This window comes from Stegodyphus dumicola, chromosome 2 (assembly GCF_044657685.1).
Source record: "Stegodyphus dumicola isolate Sdum_Otavi_A_Nest chromosome 2, ASM4465768v1".
Lineage (NCBI taxonomy): Eukaryota > Metazoa > Arthropoda > Arachnida > Araneae > Eresidae > Stegodyphus > Stegodyphus dumicola.
The window spans coordinates 14,818,114-14,832,604 of record NC_140769.1 but is presented as its reverse complement, the minus strand read 5'-3'; positions in this window follow the sequence as shown (position 1 = coordinate 14,832,604).

Sequence of the window (14,491 nt, the reverse complement as noted above, 5' to 3'; positions counted from 1 at the left end):
ATCTTAATAATTTTGTAATATTATTTTAATAGTTTCCTTGAAGAAATAATTTACTTGAAAATGATCATCAAAGTATGCTGCTTTTTTTTTTTTTTTTTTTTTTTTTTAAGGAAATTTTGCAGTAATTAAATTTTTCGATGATATACACCGTTGAAAGCACAGTATAAACTCTAGTGAGGGAAAAGTTAACCTAAAATTAAAATTGGAATGACCACTTTACATTTTACTTCATGTAATTCATCAGCTTTGTTAAGTCTGTGCCTGATGTCTTTAACATTCAAATGTTAATGAAGCTGTCTTAAAAGATTTTTGAAGTCATGATGAGCAGCCATTCATCATCATTGATGCCATGCAGTAGTGTATTTAGAGAAGTATTGCTTCATAGTTACAGAATTAGCAGCCATTTTCTGAGATAGCCCATTCCTTGTTGCATAAAATTTTCTAAAAAGCACCTTTTGTTCCAAAAATTTTATTCAACAATTGGTGCTGGAGAGCCTAACACTCAGTCACAAAATCAAACATCAGTGTATTGTTTTTTCAAGACAGTGAGAAAAACCTTAAAAAACTGAAAAAAATTAAAATTGATGCATCCTTTGGGCTGCTAAAAGAAATAAATTTACTAACAATGATTTAACTTGCTTGAAAATATGTTTTATTGTTTTTGTGAATGAAAATAATCAACTCCCCCCCCCAATTCCACACAGTGAAATGGTTTAAATTGATTAGATATATTGCTGTGTTACATATGAATAAATTATAAACATAAAAATATAAGTAACAAAAAATTTTCTTTTCTGACCAGTTTTTCTCACCATGGAAGAATTTTGCTAACCCTGTGAAGAATACACCGTTTCCAAAATCTTATTTTACGATGATGCCATTTGCAATGCGCTAAATTTTGTATAGCAGAAAGGAATATCATTTATGAAATTTCATGTGAACTACATAATGTAATTGAGATGAAAATTGAGCAGTATTAGAGGAAATATTTTCCTCTTTTAAATTTATCCATTCAAAATTACAAAATAGGTTATTATATGCAAAGGCATTGATTTATTACAATTTCTGCTCAATTTATCAAAGAAAATATTTTCTGCTTTGTTAAATTGTTATATTCAATTATGCAATATAATTTTTAAAAATTGAATTTTTTCTAGTTTCATTCTAAATTATTTTCCTATTTTTTATTTACATAAAGCAACATTGAGTTTTAAAATCGAACTAAGTTCAAAATCAGATTTGATTTCCAAAAATACCTGTGTACCCTCCTTCCAAAAAAGAAACACCATATATAAACAAAGTAAAAGAAAAGTTATTGTAAATATACGTATGAAGCTAGTTAAATTGTATTGAAACTGAAAATATATAAATTTGTAATAAATCAATGTTACAAATGACTAAAATTAAGGTATAATAATATAAATGAGTTCATAAATTAATAGCAGAAGAAACATTCTAGTTCTGAGTGATGGTGACAAATTTTCTGTCTAGATTAGTCAAAGGCATGAACGATACTGTTCTGGGGAGAAAAGAAAACAGGAAAGGGGGGGGAAGAGGAAGGATAGAAAGGGTGATGGGCAGAGGTGAAATGATAAATGCTACTTTCAGACACTGGAAATTATAAGGGTTATGTAGAATGAGTTATGGGATGTTCAGTGCTGATGTATTAATTAAACTTTTATCTTAATATATATGTATGCAATATATTACTGACATTCATATTGCTGTTTTTTTTCCTCAGAGCTTTCTGATTTGCATTTCACTGAATATAGTTTCTATTAATGAGATCTGAAACGGTATCAAATTTTACTCTTAAATTTTGTCTCATTCAAAATATTACTTCTCTAAAGTCTTAGGCTAAAGATCTGTAATGTTTTTTTTTTTTTTTTTTTATTAAGAAAACATATTTTAGAAATGCAAAAATTTGGCAGCACCATAGTACTTAATGAAATGTCTGTCTACACTACATATTTAGCGATTGGTACAGTTAAATTGCATAATAAATGTACACTTTTTTCTTTAAAATTTATGAAACAAAATTATTCTTCCCACTTTTCATTAAAATAATAAATCTTCTGCCTCATATTTCTTTTTCCATTGTGGTACTCTGCTTACAACTTGAAATTCAAATTTATGAAATGACAAGTTTATGTACAAACATAAGTTATGGATGTAAAGCTTATTATGTCATGGTTAGACAGATTATACAAGGACAGTGAAGGCAAAAAATAATTCATTGTATGCAAAATCAGATTTTCTAGCAGTAGAAAATTGATTCATGTACTGTTAATAGATATTGCCAAAATTCAGCTTTTGTCAAATGTTTTAGTTGTACAATTAGTACATTTGTTAAAATGGCAAAGGTAAAATTGGAATTTTTACTAAAATTATTCTTCACATATTGTGTCCTTACAATGTGTATTTGTTGTCCAGATATCTAAAATGTAGAATTTAGATATTTGAACGACGGGTACTTCAGAATTGTTGTCGATCCCTGTTAAAGACTAATAACCTATGCATGACAAATAGAAAGTGATACTTTAATCACTCATGGTGATGGAAAGTGAATAATATGATCTTAAAATAGATTGAATAATTCAAGTAGAAGAAAAACCAAGTACTTTATTATATTAGTCAGATAATTGTTGTATTTAGTTGCATATAGAATTTTTATATGATTTCGAAATATTTCATTATCTCTCGTAATTTTCCTCCTGAAAGATGAACTTTCACAAATTGCATTTTTCACAGGTGCATTTAAAATAAGCTCAAATTCTAAGACAAGTCATTTCTTTTTCTCCTACTGATATAGAAAGGTAAATGAAGCTTCAAGTGACAGTGTGTCTTAAATTGGCACCTGGGGAAAAATTGGTTCTATTCCATTGTAGTGGAAATGGCAAATAAAATATCATGCATTAGTGCACTTGATAGAATTGTTAGAACTATAAACTATTTTGGTGGAACTTGAAAAAGGGAGTAGAGATTGAAAGTAAAGACTGTAGTCTTTAGGGATTCAATTTTCATGATGTGTTTTAACACCAACATTACAGCATTTTCTATATACCTATAACTACTATTAGCGGTCATTTTGACTGCTTGTTCTGAATAAAAGAAAAGGCTTGCTTTTTGTTAATATTATGTAAAATTAATGGTTATAACATTTTGCTTATTTAATAAGTAGATAAAGTAAATTGAGTAAATACATGCAACTAATAGATAATTTAATGTAACAAAGAACGAAATAAAAGCAAAGTGAGTAAATTTATTAATCAAAGAATAATTTATTATAATAAAGATCTAAAAGAGAAATAAAATCACTAGATATTTTTAAACTTCTTATGATTTAATAACTTGTTTCAGTCAAAACAGTCCAGATGGATAAACTGGATGTAGTTTCGTTATGAAATTCTTCATCAGGTTCAGTTTCTGAAGCAAAATTATTACACTCAAAAGTCATTAATCCGGACTCGTCGGGACTTTGGCGATTCCAGATTATCGATTTTTCCGGATTATAGATCATCAGTTTAAATCTCGTAAGATGGCATGCAGAAATTCTAAAATTAAAAATATGAAACCGTAATTTATGAAATAAAGAACAATTATGATCTAAAGGGTAAAAAAAAAAAAAAAAAAAAAAAGCTTAATATTCATTTGTTTACTTTATTAAACATTTCTTTTAATGTAAGTTGTTTAAGTTGCTTCGTTTTATGTGCTAATACTTTCTCTTTAATTCTATAAACAGACATAATTTCTTGTTCAGTAACAAAGTTCCGCTGTTCAAGTCCCGTAATTGCTGTGCCGAGAATACCGACTAACTTGTCAATCGAAATTTTTTCGTTTTCACTAACCTCTCTGTCACATTTTTCATGTCTTTATCCATTTTTTGCAGCAATTCCACTTTTTGTTTGTTGGACATCGAAACATACTTTCGTTTTGTAGATCCTTTGGAAGTTCCAGCATCGGAAATTCTATTTGACGTAATCGAAAGTTCAAGTTTACTTTTATAAAATTGCTCTTACAGTCTGCAACAAATAATAAGCGGGATCCAATTCGAAGATTAAGGAACAACGCAATCATTAACTGAAATAGATAATTAGATAATTTTATCTTACACCGTGTGTTATACATTAAACGCGCAGGCGAAAACGTATTCTGCACTTGCGCACACGCATATGCGCAGTAGTCAAGGTCTTACGCGCACGCCTAAAACGCCTATGCGCATGTGCCAACGCGGCGCATGTGCAGAAAGTTTTTAGCTTTGAGGTCCGTATTATAGATCATTCCGGATTATGGGTGTCCGAATTAACGACTTTTGACTGTATCAGAAAGACTTTCAAAAATCTTTTAGTGTCTCTTTCTTCGTTAGGTATTTTCTGCCAACAATTCTACGCGACATGATAAGCAGGTCAGAAAAACAAAACTATCCAAATGAAGTAAAGTACGTTTGTGTCTACTGAAAAATAAATTTACTAACGCAAGTGAAAATTGCAGACTCGTGGTGTGCAAAAATTCCAAACAGGTGTTTTATTCCGCCTTCCCCCCCTCCTCATTCGCTTCTGTGAAATATGCAATCTTCATTACCAAAAGTAACACTTGTTTATCTATCAGCAAACCGGAAATACTTAAAAATATAGAGAAATCTATAATTTTCTGGATATGATCAAAATGACCGATTATATTAGAAAAAGTAAAAAAAATCAAAGTTATAAGTAAAGAATTAAAAAAGTTATGTCCAATTAAAATGGAGATACGGTCAGAATGACTGTTCCCGTAATTCTACTGTTAAAAATAGAAACATAAATGCTGTACATACATCATGCAAATGCATACTTCTGCTTCTTCCAAAAGCCCAAGATGCCAGTGGCCGACCAGAAAAATCACGAAGCAGTGGAAGCTCAATCAAAATTCAAATCTCAGTGAATGATCTCTTGTATAATTACTATAGTCCAATCCAGTTCCAAAGGGCAGCACTTTCATAAATATTCTCTTAAAAAGGTGTTGTTGTTGTTTCTTATGGCTTTATTTGGAAATCAGTCCATTTACATCAGGCCACTCACCAAAAAACAATACATTAAATTCAAATTTGGGATCCACCGCGGCCGAGCGGTAAAGTCGCTGAACACTGGTAATTCGGTCCGAGGTTGGAATCCCATGAACGGGCTGGCTGCATGGGTGTTTTCATGGTTTTCCCCATGTGTAACGTGTATATGAGCCAATGTCCCTTAGAAAATCTTCCACAAAGCCATTCCTCCCCTTAGGCAGATAGCCCTCAAGGCTTTGCCGTAATTAAATAACCTAACCTAACCTAACAAATTTGGCATTACCAAGGTATTAAAAGCACTTAAAAATGACAACACTAAAATTCAACTCTTTATAATACTAATAAATTAAGACATAAAAATTTCAAAATTAAAATCTTAAAGATATTCAGTGATTAAAGAAGAAGCAACTGTATGCTCAAGACAAAAGATCCCTGACCATTCAATACAGCTGGAGAACATCTCCACTATGTTGTAATTTAGGGTCAAGGTCCGGGCAAACGAGAAAGTGCTGCTTATTTATAGTGTCTCTTTTACAGATAGAACATTATCTGTAAGTCATTGTGTCTATTCTGCTGAGATGTTTGGCTAAGCAGTTATATCCTGTATTCAGTCTGAAATTAGCCATGCCTATGTGGTCTGCGACTGAACTCATTTAAGCCATTCCTGATACTCTCGTAGAGTTTACCCTACGATTTAATTGATAAATCTGTGTTGTAAGCCTACATTAGATAACATTTATTCTAAGGAAATCCAAAGGAATGGAACTCTTCAATAAATAACTGTATACTTCTTTTTTTCGGGGGGGGCTAATATTACTTGTGTCCATGGCATTTCTAAAGTCACAACGTGGATAGTGTTAAATAAATAACAGAGGTAATGGCTGCTTGCTTTTGAAAGTTTAAAAAGGTGTTGCAAAAGTAGAATGACATTCCCATTGTTTTTTTCCTTTGAGTCTCTTAGCAAATTATGGACACTGATTATACTTAAGAAATACACTAATGCTTGTGAAAAATGCAACACTATGAAGGAATTGTCAGAAATGAATGAAATTTATTCCACATGTTACTGATAGTGGTACAAATAAATGATCAAATTCGCAAGACAAAAAAACGACACGAACATTGGAAATCAGTACTTTGTGGTTCCGCCAAGCTGAGCGATGAGAGCCTGTGCATGTCGTGGCATTGAGTCATACAGGTTCTGAATGAAATTCTGGGGAATGGCATTCCATATGGCTTCAACTTGACGCCAAAGTTCAGTGTGAATGTGTGCCTCACCAGCTGTACGAGCAAGTCAGTGACTGATGAAATCCCAGACATGGGTGACATATCCGGGGAATAAAATAGTCCATGGTAGAAGTGAAGCCTCGTGTGCCCTAAAGAAGAAGAAGGCTTGCGCAGTTTGAGAAACGTGCACAGGCATTATCCTGCTGAAATACAGTGGGGAAAGGCCTCTGGCTATACAGTTTCTCCTATCTTGCAATCACTGTTAAGGTTGCTCGCAGTCTGCACTAGATGGGATTGGCAATTTATACCCGATAGCTCCCCACACATGATGCCAGGCCTTTGTGTGGTATGACGCTGTGTAACACACTGTACAGAGCATGTACTGTTGTTGTGCCGACTGAAGTCAGAGGCATCTGTGATTCAATGACAGGGGAATCCTACGTAGAGGAACTCTTGCATGCAGTACATGCTACAGGAGATGCCAAAGAAACCATGGAGCTAGACAACATAACACCTGTAGCTGTGCTCGAACGTTGTGCGAACGCAGGAACGATCTGTCCCAGCCACGCGAATGAGGTGTCTGTCATCCTGCGCCATTGTGTATGTACCCCTCTACCAGGATTCGCCTGTTTGTTTCTTCGAAACACGCATCACTTTTGTGGCATTATGCTGCGTGTGGGTTGTGAATGCTTGATACGGAAGTCCACCCTTTTGCATACTAATGACGTGGCCTCATTCTAACTCTGTTAGTTATTGGTATGCACCCTTCACTGTCGATGAGGCATATTGATCACTAATTAAACGTTCACTGCAGACACAGGATAATAAACAGATTTCAACACAAGTCCTTTATATGCATGGAACAAGGAGCCGGTTTTCATTCCACGCATGAGTAATCACTTTGTAATTCTAATAATTTGCATGCCTTACCTCACTTTACATTTCATGCAAGCTGGGTCCAAATTACATAATTCCTGTATGGTGTTGCGATTTTCAAAAACAGTGTATCTTGATATCAGCATTTCGATTTCATGGGGGAAGTCTTTGGTCTGTTTTTAGATGTGGTATTCAGAGTTAGTCACTACAATGTTGTAAAATGTGAATTCAAATAAGTGTTTGTGAAAATATAGTTTCAGAATATTTGGAGTAATGGTACATAAGATTAAATGCTTAGTTAGACTACAGAATTTATATAGCAGATGTTAAAAATGCCAGAAGTGAAAAATATTTTGGTCACAAAAAATTTAACATACTCTGTGGTTGAATGTGCAAGAAGTCTGGTTAGCAGTATGGCCACCACTTTGTATGACATAATCGTTAATTCCTTTCAGCATTAATTGAATGAATGATGGCTCAAAATCTGTCCCAAGGTGTTTTAGACCACATGGTATTTATCAAAGTTACCCATTCTCACTGTGGAGATGTGAAAGTTCAGTCTTGTTGCATGACACAATCATGTCATTCAAATTCTCAGTTGGCAAGAGATTTGGCGATCGTGATGAATGGTCAAAGAAACATTGATAACATCCAGTTCAACGAATCTTCTTTGACAAGCTATATGATGCTAAGTAGTGATAGAAAGTAAAATAACGGATTTTTGATTAAAGAACTCAACAATTTCAAAGCGAGCACTGGCAACACTGTATAGAGTAAAATATTTTTATCTCCAGCGCGCGAGACTTTCTATCAGAAATTCTAAAGATATGCTCTTGTTAAATATTTTTAGCACAATGTGGCATTAGCCCAAATACTCTGGAAACGTGCATGTGTCTGTAAATGGAGTGCAGGAAAAAAAAGAAGCCCGTTTAGGCGTAACATAGAAGTTGAAAGCTTTCATACTTTCTTTTAATAAAATTCAAGTACATTGGGTCAACCAGAAAGTTCTGCAAACTGATATTTTCGCGTTCTCGGCTAGAGAAAGATTTTTTTCTGCACTGGACCAAGATCCACAGAGAAGTGAATGCAAATAAACGTAAAAAGTTTCTTAATTATTAACTAACAATCTTAGGAATGCGTTTTCCATTGCAATACCATAATATCAACGCACTTCTAAGCTGCGCGCGTAGCCTGTCGGGAATTTCCTAATAAAGTTGCGTGGCAACCCAAGAGTGTTAAAAGAATATTTTTTGTGATATGCTGATTATCAGTCTTGTTATACATAGCGTTCGAAGTTTTATGTCTGAATTACTTTAACGCATTATTCATTTTCTTTTCGACGTTAAAAGGTTTATTTACAAAAGACTTTTGCTTCCAATTTTGTTCCAGTTTTTTTGCTTGCTCCTTAACTCTTCTTTCGAGTGTTAGAAACCTGAGAATAAGGCTAATAAGTCGGTACTAAAAGGCGCTCTTTTTAAATTTCCTCTCTGTAAAAAGTTCTTCGCACGTACAATGCACATAAATATAGATTGAATTCGTGCAATCAATATTTCTGTTCTCTAATTATAGTTCGGGGGAAAAAAAAAAAAAAGTCAGAATTTTCGTCTTCTCAAAAAGGGGGGAAAATGTGAATTTTTCATTTTCTAATATCTGAGATTCTTCTAACGCACAGTCCACAATGCCAATTATTATCAAATTTTATGCATGTGCGGCTTTGGAACTCATTTGCATGATTGATGATCAAAAAATTTAGAGCCGGAAATGAAAGAAGAGAGAAATATTTCAAAGCAAAGAAACGACTCAAAGCCAATTCGTATGTTCTGATTAAAGTCTGTGACCTAGATCCGTGCAAATTTGGATGATTTTACCTCCCTTACAGGATATGCAAATAACAAACCCGCTTAACAATCAATAAGCACTGTTGTATGTGTAATAAATACAATTGTAAATTTTAATTTTGTAATGAATTTTTATTTTATTTTAATAACAACAATAGTGTTACTTTCTATCGGATTTGAATCCAAGACCTTGATTTATTATCAAGTTTCATAAGGAATTATTACACTGCCCCATACGTGTTCTCTTAGTGTAAGTGTTAGCGGTCTATTTAGAAGTTGGAAAATTCGTGGTTCGAATCCCGGAGAAGGCATTATGTTTTTCTATTTCTCTCTCTGCAAAAGCTTAAGGAATTCTACAATGCCGTTTTAACTTAAAATGTGGTGAATGATCTAATTCAGCACTACTTGGATTTATTCGTTCTGGGTCCCAGTCACTTTAAATGGAGGAGAATAGAAAGGATTGTCACATTCCTTTTTATGTGTTTTCACGATGTAACTGGTTAGGACGCTCAGCTGCAAATTAAAAAAAAAATCTGTGGTTCGAATGCGAGCAAAAGTACGGTTGATTTGTTTCATGTTTCTCTCTTCATAAAAACTTTATAGAGTTCCTTGCTTTAATTCTGCTAAATAAAGTGTCGAGGAATCTAGCGAATTGTTAAGCGAATTATAGCTGAGTTCAAAAGAAAGAGATCGTAAACTAAAGAAGGGTTAGTTACACTTTATTCACTCACAATAAAATCAACAGTCGGCCCCTTTCTTCAGACTTACAGCAAAGCCTCCACTTGTCTTAAAAGTAAGACAACAAGAACTAACTATATCTAACTAAGAGATTTTGCCGAAGCTAACACAATTGTAATGTAGTTGGCCCGTAATCCGAATTAGCCGGTGAACTATCAAAATGCACGTAATAATACGTCCGAGCGTAACAACTGCTTAGAGAGACGTAGCCCAGAGCGTAACAACAGCTTAGAGAGACGTAGCCCAAAGGCAAACGCCCTCTACTCAGGATTCCTAACTCTCTCTCTCGAAGTCAGTTGTACTTTCGTTAAATACTATTTATTCCTCATTTGCATTCAATGCGTTTCCAAAAACTCATTCTGGTAGGGAGTTGTAAGCTGAAGCGAGACAGGTTAGGAAAGGTGAACTAAATTAAAATACTGTAATAAAATAAAAATATACCTTACAGCTTAATGATAGCTACAGCGATGCCTGAGTTAAAAGTGTGTTGGATGATGATTTTCATCACCACTTGTTCTTGATCCATTGGTTGGATGCCATTTGGATTTGTAGTTGCTTCTCTCAGTTACCTTTTAAGTGGGGAAGAATATAACGTATTATCACATTTACCGAGCGTGCTCTTGTTGCATAAATGGTTAGCATGCTCAGTTAGCAAATGAAAGGAAATGGTTCAAAATCTCAAAGAGGACACTATTAATTCCTTTATATCTCATTCTTCGTAAAAGCTTAATGATCTCTACATGACCACTTGAATTAATAATATGGTGGACGATAATTTATTGTCACTTCGACATTGTCGAATTGATCTTGTGCATCTCCCTAGTCACTCTTTAAGCGAAGAAAGTATATAAGGAATTGTCACATTTCCTCGTGCGGACTGTCCTGATGAAAATGGTTCGCACGTTCTGTTCTCAGTTAGCAAATGGTTTGAGAGCATACTTAACTTTTCATGTTTATCTACTTCAATACGTCTGTTTCTATAACTTGTGCTCTATCGAGTTTGTAAGGATGACATTTCTCTCTCGTTAATTTCTTTATTTTGTTAATGGACAGGTATATTTATATTGTTACGAGTTTTGTACATGGATAGGTAATTTTAGTGCAATTATATGTGAAATTGTTGTATTTTTCTGTGTAATGTAACACGAAAAATCGAGAGAGAGAGAGAAGCTCTGCCAGAATCGTGGCACAGCTTCTCTTTCTACATAATACAGTGGCAAGTCTCTAAGAATACAGAAGCGAGTCAATTTAAAATTGGGTAAGTAGGTACCTCGGTAATATGGCGAGATATCTCCAAGCTGGCAACGGTTTTGTCGACTAATTTTCGTTAATTAATTAAATTTCGTTAATAAAATTAAATTAATTTTCGTTCGACTAAATTCGTCGCCAAATTTTGGTTAGAGGTTTCCAAAAGTCGCCAAACTTGGTAACAGTGTGGTCCGATCACTGTATCACCGAAATAAGTACTGTAATTGAATAAATGTCATTGATCCCTGTATTAGCTGAAACGTAATTCGACCCTCATATTGCTTTCCAGTAATTTCAATAAGCAGAAAGTACTAGAAATATCTCGCGGCTGGAAGGCTGGTGACAGTATCTGCTCTAAGTTGTTATTCTTTTTGTTGCGAGTTGTTAATCTCTGGTTTGGCTTTCTCTTTAATTGCGCTTTGCATTGCGTTGTATTTAACATTCTTAGTATTTTGAAGTGTAACTACGGATTGTATTCTGTGGTACTGTGGACACCTGTACGAGTATTTTTGTGGAAAGTTCCAGAACTTTGCAGTATTTCTTTTGATAAAATAAATTTTATTAACCTACCATCGGAACTGTATGCATTTAATTTATTACGAACCCGTATGCACGAAACAACAATATTGGGCGGAGTCTAGTATGTAATATGATTACTGCCAAGTTTTTCTTTGCACTAATATAAAGAGTATAAGCATATTTATGATAAGAGTTAAGGTTGTCCTTACGCTAAACATGCAGAGTATGGTATGTATGGTAATTAAGGCTGTCTTTACTCTGACGCAGAAAGCACACAAGTTTGCATAAGCAATAAATTTATTTTTCAACATACAACCATGAAGCTGTTGAAAACGCCAACTCAGTAGAAATGTGATGCACATGCAAATATCAGCACTACGACTTCAAAGGGTATGTGAAGGCATGTAAAATGCAAGGACTCAGTGTGCGCAGTGCAAACAACTTAAAAAGAAGAAAGGAAGACATTCCCCTGTAAGTGAAAATGAGACTTACCTGTCGTATGGCTACAAGAAACGTAAGGTATGACTACGTGTAGTATGGCCTAGAAGTGTGTATTACGTGTAGTATGGCTGCAAGAAAACACCAGGATGCCTTATACATGGTAGAATGATTGGGAAGCTTGAGGAGAGGCTTAGTCTGATGCCTGCAGTCCAAGAGTTTGGAATTGATAAAAGTGTTGTTTCACGAGCTTAGAAAGCCTCCCAGGCGATAGATATAGCTATAAGAAAGGTTGTTGGCGGTCGGGCAAGGAAAACAACAGTGAATGATGACAGAATACCAGTCTGCTGGAGAAAAGTAGCAAATTCATTCAACGCAGAATAAACAACTTATTTATTCTGCGTTGAATTTATTCCTCGGTTTTCAAGGATGACTCACACTTATCGAGTATTTATTAATTTAGAATGTTACTCAGCGTTTTTTGAATGAGTTCATAAGACCTTAGAGTTACATTAATCGAATATGCTTTGTATACATAGAACTTAATATTAAATACGATGAATTTCTTAAGGTTAAATTTAACATCTGTGACAATAACGATGTCTGGTAAAAATAACGATTAGAAACAGGAGAGAAAGGTTATTTCCAGTTATCAATGCATATGATCGACAATGCATATGATCTTTTACTTAATTTCGAAATTTTGAAAGTGCGTTTCTTATCAGAACGAGAAAGCGAATCATTTAGAAAGTTTCTTTATCAGTTCTTATTAATACTATATTGAAGCAGCTCTTATTTTTGATTTTAAATGAGCTAAAAACATTTCATTATAATACGCTATAATATGCAGCGATTGCAAAATTGCTCCTTTTAGTTGCACATTATTGATTTCATTGAAAAATATTCGAATTATGATTATGAAATTTTGTATACATTAGCAGTCGTACATAAGTTTTTCATCTTCGACTATAGAGGTAGGTTATCTTTTTAACTACTTCTGTAGGTAATTGCTAACGTTATTTTGGTTTCCATATTCGCTGCTATAGTGTATGTACGGTAGAAATTGGGTTATGTGCAGAAGAAACTATGGCGGTTGCCGCAACAAAGATATTTACCTTGTAAGCATTATGTTAATTTTCCTAACGGCTAAATTTTGAGTTAAAGTTCCTTTCCTATCGCTTCTTAATTTCAATTTAAAACTTCCGGGCAGAACGTAGTTTTAGAATCACGTTTGAATGAAAATTTGAGGAGTAGTATTTAACCGCGAAGTTCTACTCTCTTAGTGAGAGAGAACCAGTGATTCTGGCTAGCACGCGTCCGCCTTTTTAGGCTACCCACTCTTAAGGTATTATTAAGCTCGGCCGTACTTTAGAGCCTTGATAGCTTCGCAGTCAATTAGCGTTAAGGAGCCAACTCTGTTAGAAGTTTGATAGCTTCGGCTATATTTCTTTAGTTAAGATTAGTTTAGTTTAGTTCGTAGTATCTTAAGTTCAAGCCCGAGTGCCGGCTTTATTGTCAAACTCCAAGACGGAGTTCTGTTAAACTCTAATTTGGAATAATAAAGGATCTTTAACTCTTTTCGAGTTTCATGCACTGTCTCACGAACCCAAGCGATTAGTCGCTCATCCTTTCTTAAGATTCTTCAACTTTAACTGTAACTTAAAAGCACACAGTACAGAATCTTACAACCTAAACTGCAAATGCCAAGTTAGTGACGCAGTAGCTTCCAGAGCTTTTCATCCGTTTGCATAACTTACTTTCCTGCCGATATGCTCTATGTGCAACGAAAACATCTTTAAAGGCGTCTCTGGCCACGGCAAAGCATATGATTGCCGCCTTTCCCAGTGAAAGCACTGCTTTGGGAGGATTTTTTGACAGAAACTGACTCGTATTCACATTACACATGAGAAACACACTTTTAACCAGCTTGCGGTACCAGTATCCAATCGGCGAAGGGAATACAGGTTAACAAAGCGGAGTCCAAAGAAAGAGTGTACGATTTTGCCACAGCGATGCAAAATGTAAACTAAGAATGGACATTCAAAACAAATTAAAAACGGAAAACTAAAATTCTGTGTTCGAAATATTGTCGATCTTGTGTTGGCCGAGAGGTTATCCTTTCTATGAAGTGTTGATCCGGTTTTTCACTCTTGAAAAATAAATGTCATTAAATGTCATGTTTGGATTAAACATAGTGATATTTATAAAAAATAATGCCAAAGTTGAGTTTAAAAGGAAAGAAAAGTTTTAGTTGTTACACAGAGAATTTAATCGAAGCATGATATAAAACAGAAAAGAAAGAAGATAAAGAAAACGAACCACTCAAAGAAGCGAAAGAATTAGGATAATAATTTCCGAAAGCAAACCACTTATATCTCGACTCAGCGTCAGGTACCTATCTTTTGGTGTAATTGGTGTCTTGGCGATCTTTCGCACAGATATTCCCTCATGCGTCTGCCATGAAGCCCAAGAGTCGTAAGTGATTTCAGGCGGCCACGCATGGAACTCAATGACACCCCAGCTGTCCCAAAGTGCATTTCGAAAAAAGCAATACAATTTCCAACTC